The 13,501-nt window shown below is 42.7% G+C and overlaps 1 protein-coding gene across 3 annotated transcripts in view; it reads left to right on the top strand.

Annotated features, from left to right (window-relative positions):
* Positions 1 to 13,501, top strand: part of MYO1B (myosin IB) — a 175,766-nt gene that overhangs the window by 69,562 nt on the left and 92,703 nt on the right. The window lies entirely within an intron of this gene.

The following is a 13,501-nucleotide window of genomic DNA, read 5'->3' as shown; positions in this document are numbered from 1 at the left end:
CCATTAGGGTATGCCAGCCAGTGGTCGTCATCCTGCGCTGCTCAGTAGAGCGCAGAACTGACTAGATTCTGTGGACCGTGGGGCCCTGAGGAACAAGGCATCGACACCCGAGGTGCTTCCAACGTGCGTCCAAGGTTAAGAGCCACCAGTGCAAGGACCTAACTTACTGAGGGTTTGAGTTGATTGAGGGAATGCAAGGAGCAGGGAGGTTGCACTTTCTCCTTCCTGTGATAACTTCTGTGACAGTTTCATATGTTCCCTTTATTTGTTTTCTGTTTCCTCATAACTGGGCTTTGAATTAAAGGTGTCCCGCAGGCATTTAGAGGTTGTGTTCTTTGGAAGAGTCCCAGAGTCCACAGTCTCTGTTGTCAAGAAAAGACAGAGCCTTAATTTTAAACCCACTGAGTAATAGGTGGGGCAGTCATCATTTTATGGAAATTGGCGCAGCAAACCGAGACTTGTTTGAATAGATGGCCCCCTCTCTGTAGAGCTGTGGCCCGGAAGACGAGATAAATGGAGAATTCTCTAGACTGGCACAAGTTTACGATGCTGATTAGATAATTGCGTAGGGCAGAAGGATGGTCCCCGTCTCCGGGCCCATCACCCGCCTGGGGACTGATTGCAGTCTCGGGTATTTTCTCGTCAGTGGGGTTTTGACGTACACACATAGGGGAGAGCAGTTATATATGTGCATTCACGGGTATGTGTTTTCTTTTTTGAAACCTTAGCACTAAGGTTAGGAACCATAAAACATTTTTAGGAATCAGAATTCCCTGTTCGAATGACCATTTACACAGATTGCAGGGAAATCCTCCTCCATTAAGTGTTTGCAGTTCTGAAACCTCCCGAGAAATGTGTCTTTGTTCCAAATATTGCAGATTATCTTCTCTGTCACTAAGCCTGCTGTTGGCGTATAGAAAGTGCCGGCGAGGGTCATTGGCATATTCTAGGACCTGTCACTGAATGGGTTGGAGTCAGTAGAGTGCTGGATCTCAGTGGCGAGAAAGACACAGGGAGAGGAGCAGAGGGCCATTGCCACGGGCTTTCTAGGTGTTTTTACCCGTTTGAGTTATGAAGATTTAATGTGTGAAGACTTTTTGAAGGTTTATTGGTTTATGACAAAAATGTTGAGTGCCCCACCTCTGCGAGTCCCAGTGATTTTCTTGGTGCAGACAATCTGTCCTGTAGCACATAAATTGCGGGACACTAACTCAGTGCCTCCTTCCAGGGCGAAGGGTTTTTGTTTGAGGGGCAGAAGGGGTCTGTGATGAGTGTGACTCTTAAAAGGCCATGGTGAAGGAAGAGGCTTGAACTTGAGAGTCTGGAGAGCAGAGACAGACTCATTTTCATTTTCACACCCTCTGCGGCCAGGCCGGTTCCTGGCGGATTGATTGTGGGCGCTCCGAGGCTAGTGGCTACCACGCTGGGGAAGGAGATGAAGGATAAACATGATCATTTGCGGGGTGCCTGGGTGGCACAGCGGTTAAGCGTCTGCCTTCGGCTCAGGGCGTGATCCCGGCATTGTGGGATCGAGCCCCACCTCAGGCTCCTCCGCTATGAGCCTGCTTCTTCCTCTCCCACTCCCCCTGCTTGTGTTCCCTCTCTCGCTGGCTGGCTGTCTCTATCTCTGTCAAATAAATAAATAAATAAATCTTAAAAAAAAAAAACAAAAAACAAAAAACCATGATCATTTGCTCAAGGGGAACCGACAAGAGTGCCTGTAAAACTCTTGGGAGAAGAGAGGTCATATCAGGTGGGTCTCTAGGAAGGGTAGGAGCAGGATAGTCTCAGCAGCCGGTCCTGGAGATGACTCATTGCTTCTGCCTCTTAGTTTAAGAACTGGCAAGGATCTGGAGTGTTACTAGTGCAAATGTAATCACGCTTTGCCTTTCTGAAGCAGAAGGTTTTAGGTGATCATTTGCCTGTGTCTTCAAAAAGAACATACAGAGACCAGCATTAGAGAGAATTGCTGAATACTAAAACATAACCTAAATGAAGAATTTCAGCTAGCAAGCGTAAAGTAGAATCCCATCTCTCTTTAACTTTCTTCTGTGAGTATTTTAAATCTGCGGAACTCTTTCTTGTAAAGATATGAATGTGCACTGACATACGCATACTTGAATAACATTTCTTTTGATTTCTCCTTTATTAGTTGTTTTTTTTTAATAAATAGTTGGTAAGCACACACAGATTTGAAAACACCATACATTAATTTTGTCAATTCCTTGCATGAATTGAGAGAAAAAACTGTTAGGATCATTACAGAAATTTATTCTGAGCCTATACTATATGTCAGGCATGGAGATGGTGAGTCATAATTCCTGCTCTCAAGGGAGAGAAACTGTAATAAAAAAAAGTCCAAAAATAAAAACACCATATGCTAGGGATTTAATAGATGTATAAAGGGGATTTTATAGGTATAGAGGCAGAGAGCTCCTGGAGCCAGGGGAATCACCCAGGACTTCCAAGGGAAGAGGGTATTTGGTGGGGGCAGTGGAGCAGAGGGGACCCGGCAGGGAGGTGAACCAGGAAAGAGAGCTAGACCCTCTCCTGGAAAGAGCCTTGCTTGCTTTTTAACGTGTAGCACACCCGTGAGAAACAAAGCTCCTAGAGACTGGATTCTGTGTGAAGACCTGCCTTACCTTTACCTCTCTGGGGAAGCAGGAACCGGTCAAGAGCCACATGAAGGAAGTCTTTAAGTTCAAGATTTTGCGTTAAAGATAGTGGCTTGTCTTGAGCTTGTATTCTGTAATAAAAACATCCACTGGCTCTCTGCATAGCTCTCAAGGACCCAGTATTTGTATCCAGAGTGCCTTAGGCATAACTGGTTCTCATCGGCGTCTCTCGCCCCTACGCAGCTGATGTGGGAGGGTTGTTGCTGGCTCTCAGGACTTTATTCTAGTTTCTCAAAGTTTGGTCTCTGCCTTTATCAGGTAACTTTTTCCCGCTGCAGACATCTGGTAATAAATACTACCTGCTTGCTTGCAGATCCGAGTGTTCTTGCTCTCCAGTAAATATGTGACCTGTGTCAGTGCATTCGTTTTCTTGTGGCCACCTTGCCGACAGAGTGACGTGGCTTAAAGTACTTGAAAGCAGATGTTTGAGTGCTCTGTCTTTGAGGTCACCTTGGAGACGTGCTTTTGTGGGATGGAATGATGAAGGAGTTGGATCAGACCCCTTTGGGAATGGCAGGGCACTTCCTCTGGATCAGCGTTGAATCTTCTTGCAGCAGAAGCGTTGCTGTTGCATCATTTCCTGTGAAAAGTGCTCGACCATGCTCTGCGGGGGTGGGGGTGTTGGGGAGCCAGGGAAACTTGTCAGGGAGGGAGTGACCCATTCACATTTTAGAAGGAGGACGGTTGCAGGAAAGTCAGCCTGCGGCCCGAGTGGCATATGGTATTTTTGGCTCACCCATTCTTATGTGGCCACTTTGAAGCCATTTTAAAAAGGTAAACATTTGAACATTGAAAGAAACAAACAACATGTAGAAAACGGTAACTACTGTGCAAAACAGTAGTAGCATCTTGAGTCTTCCTTACCTTATCATAGAGTCTTTTCCCTTGGGTGGGGACGAGAACTGGGGTAAGGGAGGGAGTGGGAGGGAGAACCATCTGGAAGACACACCCAGTAAGGAGTAGTCATCCTTTGTTCACCACCCTGGGTCTTCTCAGAGAGGGCTGTCAGTCATCCCAAACCCAGAGTCTGCTCTTTGGGGTGAGGGATAGGGTAGGGTGGGAGGGGTACGGTGAGGGGGTTACTGTATCTCCATGATCTGATTTGTGGTCCTTTGATTCCCCCACTTCAATCACTGAGTCTCTCTCTCTCTCTCTCTCTCTCTTTTTTTTTTTTTTTTTAAGATTTGCTTATTTATTTTAAGGAGGGAGAGAGAGAGAAAGAGAGAAAGGGCACAAGAGAGGGAGGGACAGATGGAGAGAATCTCAAGAAGCAGACTCCCTGCCAAGCGCAGAGCCCAACGTGGGGCTCCGTGTCAGGACCCTGAGACCTTGACCTGAGCCAAAACCGAGAGTCGGATGCTTAACCAACTGAGCCACCCAGGCACCCCAATCACTGAGTTTTTTTTTTTTAAAAATCAAGACAAGGATTTGGCTGTGTAATAATGGACTCATTTGTTTTCCTGTGGAAATCCAGATGAAAGGTTTCTGCATTTTGTCTATGTCCTGAATTTGCAAACTTCATTTGAATAGATTTTAAACCCCATATTAAAACCCTGGAGGTGTGGGAGGGAGGGGAGCCTGTGGGCCACTAGGATCACTTAAGTTCAGTCCAGACTCCTGGGACATTCTCGAACACATGTCTAACACTTCTCTCTGATGCCTGAACAATAGAAGTGTGCGATGCTTAAGAGTGAGAGTACTCCACAGAACCATAGCTTTGGAAGACAGCAATCCTATAACCTTGCTTTGAGCTTTCACAAATTTTTCTTTACAGAAGCAAGCTTTACTAAACTTTGTTACAGAAACACATAAAACAATAAGTCAAATCTGGCTGTACTGAGGCCAGGATTAGGAATGGAGAAAGAGTCATAGTGTATAAATGACATTGTATTTTTTCAGTATTGTATCAAGATGGCTTGTGAAAATGTCTTGCCAGAATATAGACCCCTTTAAGAGTTACTGAAGCTCAGGCCAGGAATGAGGAACTTGTCTAAGGCAATAAAAAACTAGTGACGGGAGGAGACTAAGAGGTGGATTTGAAAGGTATTGGGTTCCTGGATTAAAGAGTCAAGCAAAATTTTAATTCAAAAAAAATTTTTCCTGATACCAGTATCCCACATGCCTCAGGGAAAGGTTTTGTTGTTGTTTTTAAGTAAGCCGCATAGACCAAATGACTTGTCCTCACATGACTAGATTATTATCTAGTTAGATAGTGCATGATTTCTCTACACTGAGTGGGTTGGGGTAGGGATGATATCATTGTCTTCATCTGCCGGACACACAGAATGCTCTTATTGAATAAATGACTACTGAATTCTCTTAAAATTATTTCCAAAATGTTTCCTTCATCATGGTATCGTGATGTATGTTTAGCTAATAACCGAAGTCTTATTATAATAATAATTATTATTTTTACCTATTCACTTCCCTTTCTCCATAATAATGTATGCAAACCCAGATGTTTCATTGTGTATTCACAGTGGTGTGTGTGTGTGTGTGTGTGTGTGTGTGTACATGTATCTACTTATTATCAGGCATCTTGTTCAAATTTGTTGATTTCATTGAATTTTGCATCTACTCATGAAACGGTGGCAGATCTCGCTTCCCAAAATGTGGATTGATTTGTGACTTTGATTCTATAAGGTAAACATTCAGACTTAACCCCCGCTGGCCTTTCAGTCCTTTATCGAGTAGCTCGCTCCATTTCAGACACCGTTCGCGGTGCCCTGTAAGCCTCCTCCTCCCGTAGACCGGGAGCACAGACCAGGGCTGGAAGAAGTTGGTAACAACCTTCCACTACTGCCCACTACCTCTCCTCTATGAAAGAAGGAAAGAAAGAAAGAAAGAAAGAAAGAAAGAAAGAAAGAAAGAGAGAGAGAGAGAGAGGGAGGGAGGGAGGGAGGGAGGGAGGGGGGGAAGCAGAAAGAAAGAAAGAAAGAGAAAAAGAAAGAAAGAAAGAAAGAAAGAAAGAAGGAAGGAAGGAAGGAAGGAAGGAAGGAAGGAAGGAAAGAAAGAAAGAAAGAAAGAAAGAAAGAAAGAAAGAAAGAAAGAAAGAAAGAAAAGAGAAAGAAACCGAAGCAGTGTGTGCTTGGGGTTCCCGTTCCAATGCCATCTCCGTCCGATGCCTTCTGTGATAACTGCAGCCAGATTTCTCTGCACTTCTTCAGTACCTGGTGCGGAGAAAGGTCCCCAGCACAGCGTCTTCTGTTGTGGACGAGCATCCCTGTGTCTCTCGCTTCTGGAGGAAGGCTGGGGCTCAGCTTCATAGTGTCCTGCGTACATAGCAGGCACGGAGGGGCTATCCAAGTTAAATGACATGGGTCTGTATTTAAATGTCATAAACCTGAAAGGTTCACTTCACTGTACAGACTTCGATGCGAGGTACCTTAGATCGGATATCTGTGCCAGGCTCGACAAAGACATGCAGAGTGACCTAGGAAGTGGCACATCTTTAGGCTTTAACTCAGTAAGGAACATCTATCTGGGAAATCAGCGTCTTGAGAATTTGAAATCATTCTGTTTACTCTAATGAATAAAACATGAAGTCCTAAGGGTAATGAGGAAGGTCTTTGAAGTAACATCTCTTGGGATAAGTATTTCTAGGATTTGTAATAAAGTCATAAAAACGGACAATGAAATTACTTGGAATAATCTATTTTTCAAAAAAACTTGGAAACAGTTGTGTTGGGAATTTGTTTAAATTGTGTTTACCTTGAGCAGGAAAGGCTATTTTAATAGATTATAACTGTAATTATTTTTATGAGAATTGGGTGATAAAAGTTGGGTGATTATTAGTATTCTTTTGTTAAAAGGGATACTAAAAATACTTAAAGGGCTTACTGAATTTGAATTAAAAGCCCAGTTGTCTCTTTGTTCTTTCTTCCAAATCAGGTGTGTTTTGTTAATTTCTGCACGGGGGAAATAACATAATTTCCTCCTTGCCATCTGCGTCCTCCCAGCCTCTGTCCTTGCATATGCCGTGGGGGTCAGATTTTGCAGCTTTCCATGACATACCTTTCTCAATAAAAGTCATTTTTTCCTTTTCTGAATGTTTTTAGGAGATGGCTGATGTGTTAATTACCTTCTCCCACCTCCATTTTGGGAGACTTTAGTGTCTTTCCTGTTAGATGTTAAGCTTCTAGAGGACAGATTTTCTTAATGATTGTCCTCAGAACGCACACAGTGAGTACGATGCCTTTTCTCTCATGGGTGCCTATGAACTCCCTGGGAACCCCGGCCTTGCGGATGTTCTCTGTCCTCCACACACTCTTCCATTTTGCTTATTAGGGGATTGATTTGATCTTGAATGGTGGAAGCCATTCATCTTCATTAATTTGTGAGGTAAGGCCCTGCAGCAGCAAACACTGATGACGCAGAATCAGCCTCTTAGTTTCTGGATGCTTGCCAGACCCCAAGCAGGATGCTGCGCCACTGGAGGGCTTTCCCCCTGTGGCATCTCATGCTCTGGGCTCCATTTTCAGAAGGAAGTCCTGAGTAGTACGAGGGATTAGTGCTAAATTCCAAAGAGCAGCTTCCAGGCTCTGAAAGCAGATGTTTCCTCCTCATTGCTTTCATATCTTGAGTCCAGTCCTTTTCCTTCCTGTCGTAATTTAGTCCTCTAAACCTCTTGTCTCTTCCTAATGCGTGTCTCCAGTACCTGGCTTTTGCAATCTACCTTTGAAAAAGTATCACCCCTTGGCCCAGTCCCCCTTGGTAGCACTCTCTAGAAGAAGTGACTCTCAGCTGGCTGGCCCTGGACGGGGTACACGTGAGGATCTCCATTGTAATCTTGATAATGGTTAGGCACATAGGGTCAGAAGAATTTGGGTATACCCCAAAGCTGCTTCATCACAAGAAGATTATAAATAAGATTTCTAGAATCTTGAAAGATTACCTCTTCAGTGCTCTTTGCTGTTTGCTTTGGATTATATTCCATAATTAGCATGTGAACATTTGAAATAAAGAGCTTTGTTTGTAAATTCTAAGAAGAGTTTCTTGTCCAACTACACAGGGATTTCTGCTGTTCCTTAAAATATTATAACACAAGTGATCGATTTTATATATACAGAATATTCCAGTACTGTGATTTTTTGTCACCTTAGTGGTTACATTTGATTGCTAAACATTAAAAAATATTTTTGAGTGACCCATTAAGAAATAATGAGAGGCTGGGTATATGTTGAGGTTGACTCAGGCAATCTATGGAATTTTACAAAAATACTGTGTAGGAGTCTATTTTTCAAAAACCAATGTAATTCTAAAGGAAGAAGAAACTTTTTGTGCCTGTTTGTCATACCCTATTTTAAAGTCTGACTTTTGAGCATTATTTGATGCTTTACGTTTGTCACTTCAGAACAGATGTCATCTTGAAGTGATTCATCCCTGATGAGATTATTTCTGTTTTGTAGCTAATAGAAACAAGCCCTTTTCAATCACGTAGCCAAAAGAAAGCAGTGTGGCTACTTAATATTTAGGATATACAAATGTCTATGAATTTAGAAAATTAAGCATTGGTAAAATATTCAAAAATGATTATAGCTCATGTTTTAAGATAATTAAGTCTCACCTGCTCTCTGCCATATGCCATGTCATCACATAGTGTCCCTCTTATATGGCAACTAGGGACCTCTTCCAGTTTAAATGTATTTTTTAAAAGTACGGTGTCATTTCTTTTTTTTAACCAATCGTTTTGGCCTAGTATATCTTTTTTCATCTTACTTTCTTTTAGCCTGTCTATGTCTTCATATTTTAAATGTGGCTCCTATGGGCAGCATATAGTTGGATTTTGTTCTTATATCCATTCTAACATCCTCTGCCTTTTAATTAGAGTATTTTTGTCCATTCACATTTAATGTAGTTATCAGTGTGGTTGAATTTAGGTCTACCATTTTTTAATTTATTTTCTGTTTGTCCCCTCTGTGTTTATTCTTCTTTTCTGGCCTTTTATTTTTGGATTATTTGATTTTTTTTTTTTTTTAGAATTCCATTTTAATTTTTTAGTAATTTTGTAGCTCTTGTGTTATTATTTTAGTTGTTGTTCCAGGTATTGTAATATACTTTTCAGGACTATTATTGAGTTAATATTGTCCCACTTTATTGTAACATAAAGGAATCTTGCAGCCATGTAGGTCCGTTTGCCATCCCTCCCCCATTCCTGTTCTTTATGTCTGTTTTCCTATTTCCTTTTTCTTCATAGTGTACGTCTTACCCGTCAATGTTTATTTTGAGAAGAGGCTTATTTTTGTTCTCTGTCTTCTGTTGTTCTGAGGCTTGGACTATGAGAAATGTTTACCAGTAACGTGGCTGTGAGGGGATAAATGTATTGTGAAAATGTGTTAATTTACCATGTTTATGCTGGCATCGGACAAGAATGCAATAAAGCTTTCAGGATAAAAAGTTGCAGTTCCTTATAATAAAACTACAAAGACTTACTTTCCCTGAAGTTTTCCCTTCAGATGTCTGGTGGTAGAGCCTAATACTACTTTAACAAGGTGATATTTTTCAAGTGGGTGAACATTTTCTGACTTAAGAATATGAGGCAATGTTTGATGTACAGATACTTGCAATAGTATTTTACAAGGAAGGCCAACATTGTGTCTCTCCTCAAAACTAAGCAGGCGAATCAACAAACCTCACAGTGTGCGTGCAAAACACACCACACATAATTAATTCCCTTTCTCCTTTTCCTTCTCTTCCCCATCCTTCTTGTGGACTATCTTAGCCCTTAATGAGGTTCAAATGAAATTAAAAATTGGTGGAACACTTGGAGATGAGGAATTTAAAAAAAAAAAAACGCATTTGTGTGTGTGTGCGTGTTACATAATTTTAGAAAAACCTGGTTTTTAGGGCTGACCCAGACCTAGAAAGAAAAGAAATAGTGGAGATTTGTAGGTATCAATTGGAGATGAGAATTTTGATACTGGCTATCCTAAGAGAATTAAAGTCAGAAGCCGAATTTCCCTGGTGTGATTCAAAAATATCCTAGAATTCAGGATTGAATGAAAAAGGCAGTACCATTTTGAGAGCTTTTGATGAAAACAACATGAAACAAATTGGTAGAAACAGTTACCTAAATTCAGGAAAGTTTCCTGAGACAGATTTTGTTCTGTTAAACTTTGGCTCACGGGAGATGACAAACTAACAAAATGGATTAGCCTGCATTAGGGAAAGATCTCAAGCATCTCATTATGGGAGATCCAGAGAGAGTGAAAACTAGAGGTCTGCTGGGAAGCACATAAGCTTTAGGTGGTGGCGGTGATGTATTTGCTGTGACATCTTTCCTGCTTTGCATTGTAGATGAAATAAACTTAGAAAGGTGACTGCAGGGTGGAGAGCATGGAGTTTTGGGAAAAGAAACCCTGCCGTCACCTTTGATGACCATGAAAGCAGAACTGCTGTGGAGATTAACATTCTGAACAGAAAGATGATGGGGGAGGAACGTAAATCGGGCTAGATAACTTTGGACATGCGACCCAATATCCCACCCTGACGGGAAATAACAGATGAGCCCCAAATCAGACTCCTAAAACCGAAAAGCGATAGATAGAGCCGTTTGGGAATGTGCAGTGAGCATCCTTGGTGTTGGGGAAGGTTTGGCTCTCCACGAACACAGCAGCCGTGTAGCTGACCTGGAAATGAAGGGGAGGCTGGCTTTCAAGTGTCAGTCTCTATTCTTAGAGCTCAACTAGAGGACAGAAGAAGTGGATGAAACCGCGCCCTTGATGTGGTGGGGCATAAAACCCGTGCTTGCCCCTGACGCTGTCGTCATCGCATTAGGATAAACCGTTCATTTCTGCGTGTGGTGAACAACAATGCTGACATGCTCACAAAATAATACGAAGCATATGGCTCGCAAGTGTTTTTAAGTAAAAACTTCTCTAAAGATTTATTTAGGTTCCTTAATTACAGAGTGGTTTGGAGGACTGGCATGTGGTTTCAGTTTACAGTTATAAATGTTGGCCTTGGTGCTGGGTACGTGCTGATGGTGCCAGAGAGAAAAAGAACAAGACCGGGCGCAGGGCTTGTGTCCTTCGTGGCCTGTCCCTCGGTCATTGTTTTAACTATGTCAAGTCACGCCTGAGTTTGTACGAAGAAGTGTGTGACCGCGGGTGTACTGTGCCGTGGACGGTGTGTCAGTAGTCCAAGCCAGCTTCTCCCGTGCTTGTGTGCCTCAGGTGGTGAATTTTCAGGGCACTTTGACCTCAGTGGCTATCTAGAATCTTGAAAGAATAGCTATCCTGTTTAGCCTTTATGTTATATAAAAATATAGTTAGATGAATCAAGCCCAGTTTGGGGGAATGGCAGTTAAATATTTCTGTCTTGGAGACAAGAAAAAAGACAAAGTGTTTAACTTAAGTGTTTTGATGTGAAATAAAACCATGGCAGGGTCCCTTGGTGATCTCCTAAAGCCTGTGCGTGTGTGTGTGTGTGTGTGTGGTATACACACACACACACACACACACACACAATCCTCTGTCGTTATTCATGTGAGAAGTAATTTTGCATCATTTGGGATGTATGAAGGGTGTAATACATGAAACTAACTTGCAGTCTTAGGAGCATAGAAGAGGTGTATGCTAACCCATGAGTCAGTGAATATGGATTTGGAAAAGTTCGCTTGTTTTTGCCATGATGTGTTTTCCTGCATTTCTTGCCAATGAGGATGATGATAGGGGCATCTCTGCACTGTTGCGTGGAGGTGAGAGGAACGGGAGGGGAGTGAGGCTGGTAAGAAATCGAAGCACTGCTTTTCCTTCCTGCAGGAAGGTCATGAGAAGAAATGAATTTCCTGATTACCATTCTATGGGGCTCACTGCAGTAGTGACTTTGTCAATACTTGGAGAGAATTCACTCATTCATTCTTTCATATTTTGGTATTGACGGGGTCTTGTGTTTATAACTGTGCAGGACGGCACAGAGATTAACTAGATAGAAAGGCTGTGCCCTGGAGGGGCTTATGTTCGGTAACAGATAAGAAGATGTGTACATAACAGATTGTAACACAGAAAGATTTCACATGTTTATTTCGGGCTTTACAACACTTAAAGAGCTTTTATATAGCCTTCTAAGCTAACACATGTGGCTCCATTCTCCAATTTGTACATGAAGAATCTGCCGTTCGGCCAGGGCAAGGGACTTGCTCAAGGTCAGGTAGGTGGTGAGTTGTGGATCTGAGGTCTAGAGAATCCTACCCAGGGCGTCTTCCGCTCCCACCATCACTGTGTTTTTCACTTTCCCTGGTATGCAGTGATACCTGGAGGCATCAGAGAACACGAAAGAGGGATGCTGAGTGGTCTTGGGGGGCGAGCAAGGTGCTGGTTAGATAGGGAATGGCTGCAAGGGATTTGAGGGGAGAGTAAGACCTTGCTGGGCAGAAGGAGATCACCATGCACTGGTCACAGAAACAGGCTAAAGGCACCTGCTAGTCAAAAAAGTCCCTTGTGCCAGATATTTCCATTCTTCTTTCTTTCTTTTTTCTCATTCAGACATTGATTCAGCAAATGCATTTAGAGTATACTTATTATGGGCAAGGCATTGGATTCATCGAAATCATGGTTACAGAATAAGGCTCTCTGAGGGTCCCACAGTAGTCCAGCCAGAAGATAACATCACAGATAGTGCTAAGAGGATGTGACAAGAGGGGAAGAATGTGGTATACGGTATTTCTGGGTAAGGTTATGACTTTCCTGGGAAAGGGATCACAGACATGTCACGTCATGTCTTAGTCTGAGTTGGGTCAGTTTTCTTTAAGGAGGCTAACTTTTACTTCATAGATCTGTTTTGAGGATCAAATCTGATTTTGAATATGCGAGCACCCCATCCCGGCACAGTGAAGGCGCTCAGTAAACTGTCAGTATTAATGGTGCTACACTCTTTCTCAAGAAAAGCCAGTCATGGATTGAAAGGCTGTCTGTGGTCTGGTTAGCCACATCTGCACTCTCCCTGGAGCCCGGCCCTTCCCTGGCCTCCCTGTCTCCAGACGGGTGTCACGTCCGCTCTTGTGGCTCTGTCCCAAATGCAGACACGCTGTATGGCGGTGGTCAGAGGCAGGGCTCAGTTCTGGCTCCAGTGTGTCCCACTGGCCGTGGGACCGTGGCACGTTATGTCTTCTGTGCCACAGTTTCATCTCTGGAAATGGGATTAATAATAATTTATTCTTAGTAGTTTTGTTGTGAGATTTAACATGATTAAATAGGAAGGGCTTGGGGACAGTGCTCTAAATGTTGCTGTTTTTAGCTCTGATTACTATCTAATTCTTACCTGATCCTGCCACTGTCCTGCTTACAGTCCTGGAGTGCGGCTCCCTTATCATCTCTGTTCTCATTTGGAGTCTGCCCATCTCTCTCTCTGGTTTATCGCTCATCTGTTCCTTCCTTATGCCTTGCCTTCCAGCAGCAAGGAACTGCTCGTAGACCCCCCTAACCCCCCCCCCATACTCTAGGTTATTTTCTCTTTTGCTTTGTTGCCTAAAAGCCCTTAGTCTTGCTGCTGTATTCTTTAGGACTGGTTTTTCTACCCCTGAAGATTGTGCAGCTCCATTCCCCAACCCCTGAGGCCTCTGTCTTGTTCTGCAATGTTTGCACATATCTTTCTCATTGCTTTTAACTTGTAGGGTTGCTGTTTTCTATTTCTATCTCTCTCCCTTGCTTTTGACTGAGAATTCCTGAAACAGGGCTGAGTCTAACTTATCTTTACATTCCCAGCATATTCTTTACACAAGGTAGACGCGTGGTAAGTACTCATTGATAAATGAATTAGAAGAGAGACTTTACCTATTTTAAACACAGTACCATATTGTCAAAATTATTTTTCAGTAGCTAGAGGGG

Source organism: Ursus maritimus, unplaced genomic scaffold (assembly GCF_017311325.1).
Source record: "Ursus maritimus isolate PB19 unplaced genomic scaffold, ASM1731132v1 scaffold_1, whole genome shotgun sequence".
NCBI lineage: Eukaryota > Metazoa > Chordata > Mammalia > Carnivora > Ursidae > Ursus > Ursus maritimus.
Note: the sequence above shows the minus strand (reverse complement) of the source record. Positions and strands in the feature narration are given on the sequence as shown.